Source organism: Hylobates moloch, unplaced genomic scaffold (genome assembly GCF_009828535.3).
Source record: "Hylobates moloch isolate HMO894 unplaced genomic scaffold, HMol_V3 SCAFFOLD_14, whole genome shotgun sequence".
Lineage (NCBI taxonomy): Eukaryota > Metazoa > Chordata > Mammalia > Primates > Hylobatidae > Hylobates > Hylobates moloch.
Genome location: NW_026652289.1, coordinates 91,608,139 through 91,623,006, shown reverse-complemented (window position 1 = coordinate 91,623,006; position 14,868 = coordinate 91,608,139). Strand labels below are relative to the sequence as shown.

At 39.1% G+C, this 14,868-nt stretch overlaps 1 long non-coding RNA gene across 1 annotated transcript in view; it reads right to left on the bottom strand.

Annotated features, from left to right (window-relative positions):
• The window catches only part of LOC131381167 (uncharacterized), a 275,217-nt gene that overhangs the window by 48,558 nt on the left and 211,791 nt on the right, over positions 1-14,868 (bottom strand). The window contains exon 2 of the long non-coding RNA XR_009209689.1: positions 9,581-9,660. This is a non-coding gene — a long non-coding RNA (uncharacterized LOC131381167). The remainder of the gene's footprint in view (positions 1-9,580; positions 9,661-14,868) is intronic.

The following is a 14,868-nucleotide window of genomic DNA, read 5'->3' as shown; positions in this document are numbered from 1 at the left end:
ACTTCATCACTTAAAGATGGTGATTACTAGGTTTGGTTTTTAATTCAATGATACCTGACTGAAGACTCCAACAATATGCAGTTATAAGAAAATGGAAGGAAGGAAGGAAGGAAGGAAGTTAGTTCGAAGGAAGGAAGGAAGGAAGGCAGGCAAAAATAAGAGTGTTAATTTTAAATTAAATCACCTGCCCTTTGGTTTTCATCCTCTAAAAAAATATAAAATAAACAATGGACCCCCTTAACATTGTGGTTCTTAGTTCTTGCTGAACAGTTTCAGTCTTCCTAGTTCTTAAACATTCTGTGCTCTATGTGCTAAGGAAGATGTGTGAAGAAATCAAAATTACACACTATGAAGTTACATATCTATAATTATGTGGAGACAACAGAATTTTATTTTATTAAATTGATTATTTATAGATTCTAGAAAATACAGTCAAATGTTATTTTAACCTTTGTAGTCCTACACACTACGGACATTGCTAGAGGTTAACTTTATGAAAACTTTTTACCATCAACTGACACTCAGGTTCCCATCATCTCATCTTTCCCTTCGACTTCATAAATATTTAGTTTTTGTCATACATGTCACTGGCACCTTTACTTCTGATCCCTCCTTATCTAAAAGACAGGCTCCTAATACCTCCCCATCCCAACCACAAATCTAATCTAATATGGTACACACTCATCAGTCAAGTGGAAAGTAAAGGCAAAAAAATCCTTAAGCAGAAAAATGGAGTGAACAGTTGCAGACGCCAGAGAAACAGGAAGTATCAAAAATAAAGCATTAAAATTAATCTATCACCTGAAGCCAAAACCAAGGAGCAGATGATAAACATAAATTATTAGTGCATATTTATTTAGGACCTACTCTTCATAAGTGCTGAGCACTTTCAAATACATGAGGGTAGTTAAACATAGCAACCTTGTGATAAGAAAATAGAGGATAATAGCATTTCACTGATGTCTTCAGCATTGTATAGCTGGTAAGTAGCAAAGCCAGACTTTAAACACCAGTCCTGTCTTGCCATATCCAATGCTCTTACTCTATATGGCACTGCCTCAGAAACTGCAGGTGGTGAGAACCTGAGATTGAGAACCTAAGGGAGAATGAGGAGTATAACAAGAGGACTGAATCTTGTCTTAGAATGTCAATAAAGAAATAACCAATGGTACAGGTGAGGATGAAAGTGAATAATTTTAACTGTTAAGAAAAATTCATTTATCTAAATCATGTGTTCTTCACTGACTCATATCATTTACTTCCAATAAAAAGTCCAAACATATTAGGCTTTAAAATCCTTGCAGTATCTCTACATTGTATGAGAAGAAGAGAAATAGCAATTTTATGGTTCACGATGACCCCAATGGTACTGATGGTCTATGTTACTAATTGTGATCCTAATTCTATTCATAGCTACTTCATATGTACATTTTTTTGTTCTATATAACTGAATAGCTGCCCCTAAGGTCACAAACAGAAAATTACTTTTTGGAGATAGTGGGCCTGAGGCCTTAGATTTCATTACAACTTGCATTTTATTATAGTCCCATAGAATGACTGATCATAGTGCCTCCAAAAACTATATGAATATTATCATCATTCCCAAAAAGATGTTGGTTTTAGAACTGTTTTAGATAAAAAGAGGAAAAGTTAACAGTCACTTATGACACAACAACAGTTCTCACATCAGTTCAGCAAAGGCAGAAGGTCAAGACAAAGGAGAGGGCCACTAGGACTTGCAATGCACACACCTTCCTTCACACAGCTCAGAATGCAGAAAATAGAAGATGGGCAAAACTATGGGGCAACTAGTATGCACAGAGGGGGAGAAGGCAGTACTTCCAGAGACATTGGAGGCAATGGACATACAGACAGTTATTCGTTCATTCACAGCATCAAGGAGTAGAACAGGCTAGGACAGAAAATTAGGGGAGGGAGAAGAAAGGTTTATAAATAGGTTGAGGGGAGAAACAGCAAAGATCACAAAAGAATGCTTTAAATGATGAAAATAAGTTTCACAGTTAGTCTGTATATGATAAGCCCAATAATACAATGTTCTACCGTTGAAGGAAGGTAAAGGCATCCTCTGATTAAAGTTGAGCCATTGGGCTCTGTAATGATGAACTCAGAGGGAGTCAGCCCATTCAGTGTAAGACCACTGAGCCGAAGGCCACCGTTTGGCTCAACTTAAGAGGGTATCTGTGTGTTCTGAGCAAACCACCCTTCTGAAGGATAACAGTCTCCTCAGCAACAGTCAATCATCACCTGACAGGTCTTCATGTTCTTGGAAAGGTCTGTCTCATCCTCAAAACCTGCACATAACTCTCCTTACTCTCAACGCTCATAGCCTCACCACCACCACCTGCCCTGGACCAGCAGACCAGCTATTATCGCACCATGGCAGATCAGTCACCACACCAGCTGAGCACTTCCAGGTCATCTTTTATCTCCTCTTCTCTAATCCTCATTTGGCTTTGTTCACTACTTGTTCTGATCTTGGCCTCATACCTTCTGAAAGTTTTTCACTGAATCCTCTGGGACTTGAGGTCAATCATCAGTAAATCTGTTTATTCTCTACTTCCTATGGAAACTTCTCTTTTCACCTTTTTGCAATAGTTGAAATCTGACTTCCCAGATAACACTTATTCCACTAAAGCCCTTTCAAGAGATAGCTTTTACTCTCCTAGATCCCTTGTACCAAGGAGCATAAAAGTATAGTAGGTGTCCTCTGTGTTCTTCATTACTGTGTCCAGGCCTTTTGTCTTTCTTCCTCAATAAAACTCCAGCTTTCTCTTTCATGGCATCAAGCTATACTCCCCTTCTCTTGTTGGTGCTTCCTCCACCATCCTCCAGTTCATTCCCCCTCCATTCATTGGAGATTTTAGCACATGGCTCATTATCACTTTCTCTAGTACTACCCCTATTTAATTTTTGGCCATTTTGATATCCAATGGCATGATCCTTCCAATATCCTGTTTCTCAGTTTCTGGACTACTTTGCTTTTAGAGATTTCATCAGCCATCCTTCTTGAGCCACTCACTTCCACAGTCAAACACTTGACTTTGTGGTTATCAATAACTGCACTGCTTACAAAAATCTCAATTTTAAATATTCTCTTCTATGATCATGATCTCTTATTTTTCCCGATCACTCCTTCTAATACCCTAACTCCTACAATTCTAAAATCCCACAAGGACCTGAAATTCACTCTCTGTGTCTCTAAGACATAGCTCTCTCATGAAATCCTCTCTTCCCTCTTCTCTCCTTTCCAGCTTAAATTCCATAGAGGATCATTATAATCTTTTCCAAGATCCTTTTTATCTTAGTGAACTTTCCTGGTGAAATCATAACCCTCCTTAAGTTCAATTAGATGATCACTGTATGCTTGCACTTATGCAGTCTAATGTGACTGACATTTGGTAAACAATCAAAAGAGAACTTTCATATCCTGTGACTACCATCTCTTCCCACCTATCCGCACCTTTCCTGTTCTTACAGACAAGTTCTTTGTGCTCTTAGTCAAGGTCACCTTCTCCACCTAGGCACAGGAGCCTATCCTCTCTTCCTGAAGTTATTAAAGCAGGCTCCTAAGTGGTCTACCTACTTATGCCTTCCCTACCCACCCTGAGTTTCTTCCAACTCTGCTATGAATGTTCATGTTCCGCCAAAATCCTTATGTTGAAATCCTAACCCTTTAGGTGATGGTATCAAGAGGTGGGGTGTTTGGGAGGTAATTAGGTTATGAGGGTATAGCCCTCAAAAATGGGATTATTGCAATTTAAAAAATCCCAGAGAGCTTTATCGCCTCTCCCACCATGTAAGGACAAACAGAAGGCTCGGCCTATGAACAAGGAAATGGGCCCTCGCCAGACACTGAATTTGCTGATGCCTTGATCTTGGACTTCTTAGCTCCAGAACTGTGAGAAATAAATTTCTGTTATAAGCCACCCAGTATAGCAGCACGAACAGACTAAGACACACTCTTGGCATGGCAGCCAGACTGAATAGCCTCCCTGCTAATTTTCAAGTATACTGTCCATTCTCTTGTCTCAGAGCCTTTGCACTTAACTGTTCTCTCTGCCTAGAACAATCTTCCTCAGATTTCTGCCTGGCTTGCTGTCTCACTTCCTTCAAGTCTTTTCCTCAGAAGGTATCTACAAAGAAAAGCCTTACCAGGCCACTCCATGTAAAGTTCAGCCCCATATACCATTTCATATCTCCTCTTTTTTCTTTTTGCACTCATCTATATATAAAACATATATGGGCATATAAAATATATAAATGCTATTATTTTAGATATATTTATCCATGCATCATTTATCTGCCCCATTGAAAACTTCCTTGAATGCAGACACTTTCATCTGTTGAGTTTACTTCAGTATCTCCAATATACAAAACAATGTCTAGCAATACCTACATGGTGATCGATAAACATTTGCTCAATGAATGAATTGAAAAAAAAAAAAGGATGCATGAGTGATTAGGAAAAGAAAAAACAAAAAGTGATTAATGTCTTTCATATGGAAAATTAATATTTAGAGATGTCTATTTTTACCATGATATCCTCCATTTATGAAATCAAGATTTCAGGGGATCCAAGGATACAACAGTTGTCACGGTAGTGCCATGACAATATGGCACTACAGCTCATTGAAAAATACACCAAAACAACACTAAGAATTAATACAAATCCTGAACAATTCTAAAACTACTATTTTTAATCTTAGCAGTAATTGTCACTCCTTAAACAATAGATATTTGGTAAATCTTGCCCCTTCAGGCAACCTCTGAAAGTTTTACTTTTGATAACTCTACTTTCTCAGACATTCATATTCTCTCTCCCTCTCTCTCTCACAAGCACACACACACACACATACACACATATATACACATATACATTCTTAACAATGTGTCTTAATAAAACACATTATTAAGAACTATAACTCCCCTTTCTCCTCAATTTAGCAGAATCCTTTAGTGATAAAAAGATTGCCTTTATCAGAGGCTCTCAATCTGTCCCAATTTTTCATAAGTCACTGAGCTCTAACGACATTTTGTCAGATGCAAAACTTGAAAATAAAAGAAGAAAATTTGCTTTTGATTTTATTACACCAAAAATGTCTGAGTGATAGATGGAACCATTGCAGTTATGGCAGTTCTCGGGTTCCTATTGTTAGTCATGGGCTATTTTGATCAGCTGCAAAGTAATAGCGGGTGACCAGAATAGAAAATACTTGCAGTTTTCTGGAGCTTCACAAAATGCTAATTTAATAGCTGAGATTTTAGAGACCCTACTAATCTCTGTCAATTTCCATAATTTCCTGATCCTGTTCCTGGGAAGGGTCCTAAGGAGCTCTCTTTGCTGATTATATCTTACCTCCACATTGGCTTTGGGGAGAAACAGAGGTCAGTGATTGAAAAGAGAAATTACCCTTTGAGTTGGGAATGCTAGAAATAATAGACATCGCCAGATCTGCCAGATTGTGAGTACACTGTTTGACTGAGTTATTAGTACTATGATCTGCTATGATGATTTCAAACTAATTTTCAAGCTAACTGAGTCTGTTATAAACACATGGAAATTTGGGTGGAGTATTTTAGGACAACATTTCTCATACTTAACCTTATTCTCATCTTAATTCTCTCTGATTACTTTCCCAGATTAGTCTCAGAATTTTGTGACCAAGGAAGGTTTAAATTAAGTTCTAACATGAGGACAAAACAGACCATACCCAGGCTTGAAGGAGCTATTAGTTACTTTTGTTCTCTTGGGAGAACAAATTGGTAGAAATGAGGGTGGATTTTAATTGTCACAAAAGGTACAAATGATGCTGCCATGTGATTGGGGGTCTTGGGACTGGGGAAGAATATCGTTATCATTAGGGAGGACCACAGTGCACACAAGTAAGTATCTCCACAATGGTGACCTTGGCATGGTGTGCAAACTTTACTCCTAAATAAAAAATAAATGGATGATACTCTTGGTTGGTATTTCATATGTCAGGCAATTTCTTTGACCCACATCCATTATGTTAACGTTCTTCTCTAGCACTCTGGATAAAAATTTGGGCCACTATGTTTAACTTCATCCATTATTCATAGTCCTTGATTGCTTCTAACATTAGTACATGAACTGGGAGCTCTCAAAGATTTTTTATGTCATGTGTAATTGTTGGAATTTCCTGTGTATTATTTAAGTTACATTTTCCAAAAACTTGGCTTTGTTCTTAAAGGACGTGTGATCAACAGTTCTTTGCAAGGGCAAAGATTATGGTATGTTCCAGCAAATTGTGTTTGTTGACCTCAGACATTTCCCCCCACCCCCAACTCATATTGATTGTCTACAACATTTGTAATGAAACAGAGTCAGAGAGTAAACTCAGGGCTATGGGGGTATATTTGTCTTACAGATCAAACACTTAAAGCAGGATTTATGGAAGCAGAGGGCTGTGGGTCAATAGCTAAAAAAAATCTGGATTGTAAACAATCAAAGGACTTTCTGAGGTGTGAAGGAGAGGAGAAAGGAGACGGGAGGGGGTAGACAGGAGGAGAAGGGGCAGGAAGATACACAGGGTTTGCTGTGGTAGGAAGTCTACATCTGAAAAGAATTAGAGGAAAGGAGGTCTGAGAAAGACGGCTTTACCACAAGGATCAGCCCCAGAGACCCTTTCCACTCCCCTTACTGACAGGGATTGTATCGTAAACATTTCCTCTATACGCTCCCATGCTCTCATTTGGAGTAATTTTAGAACACTGAAATTTCGGATCAGTGCATTAAGAACACTAAAAATAGATACACACAATTCAGGGAAAATGATTGCATTTTGTTGTTATCATAATTTAATAACAACAGTCAAGTGTATTAGAGCTCACAGCAACTGTAAGCCTTCATTCAATGTGAAAACATAGACCTGACTGATGAAGATGCTTTTTTGACCTAACGTTCAAATCAGACAAGTGCTATTAATAAGGAATCAACTTTCTAGCAATACTAAATTCTGTGTAATGGTTTTAAGTCCCAAAAAGTATTTTTTACTTATTATTTTATCTCCAGCTAAGTCTACAGAGAATAGAGTACATATTAAACCCCTTTTACAAATTAAAAACTAAGGCCTGACATTTAAGAGACTATTTAAAATCTTAGAGACAAAAGAAGAAAAATCCTACCCAGCAAAGTCAGGTATGGTTTTAGGATTAAGATTGAGGTACACTGGTGTCTACATTAGTGCTTTTCCACTCTGTCACTCTACATGATTATATTATTTCTCAAACAAGTCTATCTGTTCAACAGTGTCCTCATATGCAGGAGTGGGACAGGATTCTGTATGGTCCTTAGTTCTCTACAGAGACAAGAGGCTCCAAGGCTAGTTCTAAGAAAATCTTCCCACTTTCTAAATGATGCAACTCAATTTAGCATGGTCTATTGGATTTCTTTTGTAGACTTTCACTTTTGATAACAAAAAGCATAATTTGATATATACAGTTCAGATGAAATGATGACTTCTGTGGTCCAGATGTGAGTTGTAGGCCACTTCCTTGGAGGCTTATAATTTCACTAAGGCCAATCACATGGGTGTTTCGCTTACTTTTTTTTTCCTCCTCACATTGCTCAACCTTGGGGATTTTTAAAAGCCCTGTTCAGTTTAACTCAGCGCCTTCTGACATCTAAGATTTAATGACTCTAATTAGGATGTCATCTTAAATTCCATGTATGTATGAGGAAACCATGACTTATGTATGGAAGTTAGGCTTTGGTGGTAATTCCTAGAAAGCACTTCTAAATCATGAAATAAAACATGAAACTCAAGTGCAAAATCACTTAATTTTCAAGGAGAATGTAATATTCAGATAAAAGAAACCATAATGATACATTCATTTACTTTTATATGCATAAAAGTATGAAGTTATATCATTACTTCCAGGTATCAGTTTATATAATGCATCTTCCAAGCTATTTTACAATCATTCTTCCATTGTTCCATAAATAGATTTTGAGAATACAAGCTGTTAAACTAAAAGTTACTGCAATAATATGATTGAATAAAGCAGTAAGGCAATTTGAGAAGAATATACTAAAAAGACTAAATATGAATGCTGAATTTCCAAAATATATCCTTCAGAAATTCACAGATGTAAGGCCATGGTCAGTATACAAGAATGAGCAAATCAGGCTGTTCAAAGTCACATTTTGCTCAGTGCACCATGGATCTGCTATAAGACCACATGAAAATGGGGACTAAGAAATATATAGAAACTATATTAGTGGCCGAATGCAGTGGCTCACCCCTGTAATCCCAGCACTTTGGGAGACCAAGGCAAGAGGATCACTTGAGGCCAGGAGTTCAAGACCAGCATGGGCAACACAGTGATACCCTATCTCTATAATTTTTTTTTTTATTTAGGAAGGCATAGTGTTGTTTGCTTGTAGTCCTAGCTACTCAGGAGGCTGAGGTGGGGGGACCCTTTGAGCCTAGGAGTTCAAGGCTGCAGTGAGCTGTAATTGTGCCTCTGCACTCCAGCCTGGCTGCCAGAGCAAGCCTCTGTCTCAAAGAAAAAGAAAGAAGGAAAGAAAGAAAATATATTAAAATGGTAGCTCTCAGAGAATTGAATGTGCCAAATATAGCCTCACTCCATGAAGATCTGGCTTAAAGGAAGATGGTAATGGAATGGGTATTTTTTTTTAATTTAACCTATTAAATTAAACAAAACAGGGTCCAAAGAATCCACCGAGGCCTAGATGATCTTGTTTGACTGTTTAACCCTATCATGGTGCAATTTCTACTTTATATTGAAAATGTTTCCAGAGATGGTGCTCTGTTTTATTAAGAATGTAAATTTTAATTATTACTTTTTTCAATATTATATTTTGGCCTCAGATTTAAGGGAGGGAGTATATGTGTGTTTGCCACACATATATGTAAATACACACACACACAGAGGAGTGGGAGACCTCCCTTTTCAAAATGATCTTCCAGTAACACAATTTGCCATCCGTCTGTCAACAGTCACCATTATCACTCTCTTTTTAAGTAATGGCATACAGATGTCTCTGATGGCAGCAAGTGTCCAGCGTGTGGAGGTGCACTGTCATCGGCCTCAGAGAGTCTTCATCTTTACGTAATCTCCTAACTAACTGCAAATGTGGTTGTTTTAGAAACCAAACATCTGGACCCATGTTAAGGGTATGACTGCCCCATGCAGAATTGAAAACAGAGTCATTTTCCCTTTCTTTCTCCCCATTGATCTTAAACTCTGTGTCCCTTTGTGCTGTATAATAATCATATCTCTTCTGAATACATGTAGTTTCATTGTTCAAAATGGAAACCATTTCCTCCACTTAGTCCAATGATGCAGACACTTAAAAAATCTAATTATTAATTTCCCTATTTTCACCCGTACCAACAAACACTATGTTCAACATTTATGGATTATGGATTTATCTTGTGTTTGCTATGGTTTTGCAAGTAGAGATCTTTAGTGATCAAAAAAGATATACCTAAACTTCAGTTTCACATATAATGGAAAAAGCCAGAACCCAGTAATATTTACTGTCCTTCGTTGTTATATATTTAAATCTTACCACTGCAAGCAAATGCGAAATCCTTAAATTGCTGGCCTCAGTGTTCCCATGTCAACTGGCATATGCTCAGGTTGGAGATCCTGCCAAAAGTCAAAGGAAAACATTCATGAAACAGAGCCTGATGGATGATTATTCTAATCCTGTCTGCCCAGCACTGCCGGCAAGCTTGGTTTATAAATGCCTGCTGCTGCTTTAATGATAAGACCTCTGAAACACAGCTGAATGCAGTGCACCAGTGGATTTTCTTTTTTTTTCCTCTCTCTGCCCTAACTACGAGACTGATTATTGATCTCTACCTGGATGTTCCTATTGCGAACAGGCCATTCATGAATACAAGCAGGACGAATAATGGTACACTGCCTAGGTAGTTTTAATAAACTGCAATCAGGACATGGTCTCTGTGGGGGAAAAAAGTAACCAACCCAATTTTAATGAAGTATGTGCTTACATGACTGCAAAGTCTGTGCACATTCTATGGGCCACACATTGGCTAGTGGAGGGCAACTGCTTTTTTACTGAGTCCCTTGTCACAGTGGACAAGGATAACCTATACCCTTACTCAAGAGAAGTTTCCAAATTCCCTCTTTTGACCTTGAGATGAGGCTCTGAGGCCTGGAGTGAATTTATCTTGTTCTGATCACACTACTGGAACAGAGGGATCTGAACCCAGAAGTGGCTACACAGACACACAAGGAATGCGAGCCCATGGAAGCACTCAAGAATCCCAAACCTGGAGACAGAGGGGGTGAAAAGCAGCTGAATTAATATCCCTGGGAGCTCTATGAAGCCTCTTTGAAAACCAGAGAAACCTTAGTTTCAGAAATAGAGCAAGGCGTTTTAAAGTTAGAAAATGTCAGACTTTGTCATTCTTAGATGAGTTTTTGTTCTACCGGTATATGAGTGTATATGTTAGCTTGTTTGATGCTAAGAGGAGATATAAGTTTTATATTTACCATCTGCGGAAGTATTTTTTTTGGAGTAACACACTTGATATTTCTGTATTTCAATAAAATGAAGCAGAACTATAGGGGTAGTTCTTCAATGGCAGGCATGCATGCAACTGTGAATATTAAAACAAGAACTCAATCCCAGCACTTTGGGAGTCCGAGGCAGGCGGATCACAAGGTCAGGAAATCGAGACCATCCTGGCTAACACAGCGAAACCGCGTCTCTACTAAAAATACAAAAAAATAACCCTCAGCTAAGGAATCATCTGGAAAATGAGGGTCACCAAGAAGAAATGTTGATACCCTACACCGTGTCCACCATGGCATGAGTCAGGCCACAGCCACTCACCTCCTTGTATTTAAGTGGAGAGAAAAAATATTTTCTTTGAAAAAATTAAATGGTATGTTTTCTATACCTGTATTATGGTCTGAATCCTGCATTATTTCACCATTTCAAAAACTAAAGAATCATTTAGGGTAGTATTATTTTGTTAAAGACTGAAAATATTTGGGCAAGTATTGAGAATGGGTGTTTTCAAATGTGAGTGTGCATAAGAGGTTTTGGAGAGTTTGTAACAACACAGATTCTTTGGCCTTACTTCCTAAAGGTTCTGAATCAATAGGTCTGGGCTGGGGTCCAGGACTATATGCTATATATTTTCAAGAAGAACAGGTCATTTTAATGCACCTACCCCAAAGATCCAATTCAATAACTAATTAGTAGAGGCCTCCTTCAGATTCACTTAATGAGAAAACCTTTTCTGTTTTAGCCAGCCCCTTGCTGTATTATCTGACTATAGTTGACAAATGAGGAGCACCGAATTTAGCAGAAGTATTTGTAAGAGGAACAACAGCTATAACATTTAAAAGGGGAACTGGCTTCTTACAAATCAGAAACTGCCATCAATAAAGCATGTGAGTAACACTTATTTGGAGGGCAGATATAAACCTAAATTTGTTCCAGTGTGTTTTGATGCTTCTTGCACAAATGAAGCTATTAAGCCAAAGAAGCCAGAGGCACACTTCCCATCGCATATAAAAACGTTCTAGCCAGGTGCAGTAGCTCCTGCCTGTAATCCTAGCAATTCGGAAGGCCAAGGCAAGCAGATCCCTTGAGCCCAGGAATTCGAGACCAGCTTGGGCAGCATGGAGAAACCCTTTCTTTACCAAAAAAAAAAATACAAAAACAATTAGCTGAGCATGGTGGCATGTGCCTGTGGTCCCAGTTACTCAGGAGGCTGAGGTCAGAGGATCACCTGAGCCCAGGAGGTTGAGGCTGCAGTGAGCCGAGCACTCCAGCCTGGGCGACAGAGTCAGACCCTGTTTTAAAAAAAAATTTCTTAAATATTTGGTTCTAACACCGACTTTCAGAAATAAAGTGTTGCATAGAGCTTTTAGCCTGAAATCTAAGACCCGCCTCCCCGCCCCCCCAACACCGACAATAGTTTGCAAATTTTATGAAATTACTTGTGATGCATTTGCTCCTCCCATCCCTTCCCCACTCCCAGCAAGTCCAGGGCTTGCATCAGATTTTTAAGGTGGACTATGACTCAACAGATTAAGAGCCTTCGGACTGGTGGTCTGCGGATACTGGTCCCAACCTTAGCTTGGCTTCTACTTGGTTTGGTGGCTTTTGACAAATAACTTCACCTCTCTACAACTCAGTTTTCTCATCTATGAAATAAAAAAGCTGAATTAGAAAAATCTGAATATTTTTCCAGCTTCACAATTCTAGGAAGTGCCAATAAAATTGGAAGCAACAGGCTGGAAGGTATCTTGACATTAACATGTCTTTGGACTAATCTCCTTATTTATGGAGGAGGAACTGAAGTCCAGAGAGTTTACCATATTCTGTAGCATGTGGGAGATATCATTATGGTGGGAGATAAAAAATGGAACCCAGAATTTCCAAATCATCCACCAACTCACTCTTCATTCTAATACACAGTTAAGTTTCTAAAGCTCTGTTTCCAGCTCATACTTTCTCATTGGCTGAGGGTGCATTTCAGGCAGGATTTTCTTCTGTTGGCAGAGAGAGGGGTACAATGCGTTCCTTGGGGCTCTCTCCCAGATTTTCTCCAGGAGAGAACATATGCCCAGGTCCCCAGAGAATTGTGCTCCCACACTCACAGCTGTACAATAGGCAAGAAAAAGCTCTCTACAAGCTTAAATAAACCATCAGCATTTGCAAAAGTGCTCTCAGGTGTCTTCAGGAAGTGTTCCAGGAGAATTGCTATTCTAAAAAGATCACTAGGTTCTCTTGTCCTGGATTTTACCCCACACTCAGACATTAATACTTGAAGTGCATCAGTGATACTCATTTATTCATCCAAAGTTCAACATTCAGTAAGTACAACTGGCAACAAAACAGACGGAGTCCTTGCACTCATGCAGATGAGTGTCCAGTGGGGAACTGTAGCCTCCTGCAAGCGCTGCTGCACTCCTGCCTGTGTGCTTTGGAAGGGAGGGAAAAGCACCTACTCCCCAAGAGAGAGGCTCATGCTTCCTTTGAGTTGCGCTCTTCTAAATTACAAACACAGTTCTGGGAGAATCTCTATTATCTTAGCATGAATCGGTTTATCCAAATTGCTTTTGTTAAACCTAACAGCATCAGGCTCTGTCTGTCTTTCCTCATTGTGTCAATACCTATTTGCTTATTAACACTTTACTTGTCCAATAATACCTAGATCAGATTCCCCCTTTTTAATCTCTCTGTGCAATTTTATCTCATGTACCTTAGAATATACAGAGCAACCTCATTTATTTCTTGGTTATGGCACTGGAAGTGGAAGAATTTTCAGCCTTTACTAGTGTGCAGGCATTATAAGTCATTTAGTTTACCCTTTTTTATAGATAAGGATAGTGTGATATAGAAGGAAGTCAGAGTCATTATTAATAAATTGTTATAAATCAAAAAGAAGGTAGTGGAAAGTATATTTTTGTTCGTTTTTGTTCTGTGTATGTTTTCATAAGATATTTTACATATCATATTTAATCTAATTCTTGAAAACACTACTCAGTAGATATATTATTATGCCCCATTTACAGATGCGATAAGTCTCAGTGGGGATAAATAACTTAAACCAGGTCAAACGGCTGCAAGTGGTAGCTGGCAGAGGCGGGGCTCAATACCAGGCCTGTGTGAGGATGCCAGAACATGCCAAGGTAGTTGTCTTACCCACCACCTCTCTCCACTTCCACACCAGGTCACAAAGATGGGAGGAGAAAATGCTGAAATTTACTGAGAAAGGGGATTCGGACAGCGCAAATGAGAAACCGCAGGTCCTTGACAACTTGGTTAAGAGTCCCATCTACTGCTCTCCTTCTGAGGCCCAACGTCAGACTCTGCCAGTCTTCACCCCGTCCTTTCACATGGAGATTCCCAACACCCCCATCCCACCACCCCCACCAAGGTGCAGAGAGGAGGGAGAAAGGGTGAGGGCACCATCTCCCTGTGAAAGGATAATGCAAACTGACAGCAGCATCTGCAAGCATCTGAGCTTCTGGCTGGTTATCCATCCAATGTGCCTTCACAATCATGCTAAATCTTTAAGTCCCAGAAAAGATAAGAACTCAGAGTTGTGGAACTGCAGGTCTGCACTTTGTGTATACCACTTTTAAAGGGCACCTCCCAATCCTCCTTTCCAAACACTACCCACCTTACACATATATGAGGTATTTGGTAGCTTTTTGCACCAAGAAGGTGGATAGGAACTAGGCTTGACAGATGAACGCATCAACTTCTCTGCTCCTCAGTAACAATACTACATCTACTTCAGGTAAACATTTCCAAATATTTTTGCAACAATGACAGCCTAAGTACCTCCAAAATAATGATGATAATCACACATTCTGGTTGTTTGGAATTGTTCACTTTATTAAGTATTTTTGTTTGTTTGTTTTTTTCTTTTGAGACAGAATCTTGCTCTGTCAGCCAGGCTGGAGTGCAGTGGCACCATCTCGGCTCACTGCAACCTCCGTCTCCCAGGCTCAAGCGATTTTCCTGCCTCAGCCTCCCAAGTAGCTGGGATTACATGCGTCTGCCACCATGCACCATGCCTGGCTAATTTTTGTATTTTTAGTAGAGACATGGTTTCACTATTTGCCAGGCTGGTCTCAAACTCCCGACCTCAGGTAATTGCCTGCCTCACCTCCCAAAGTCCTGGGATTATAGGCTTGAGCCACCCCCCGCCCGGCCTACAACATTCACTATTTTCACTTAATTTCCACCACAAAAACTGCATAAAGTGAATAGGACAGTTTTTTGTTTTTAAATTTACAGTTTTCTTTTTTCTGTTTTTTGATTTTGTTTTTTGAGGTATGACTGACAAATAAAAACAG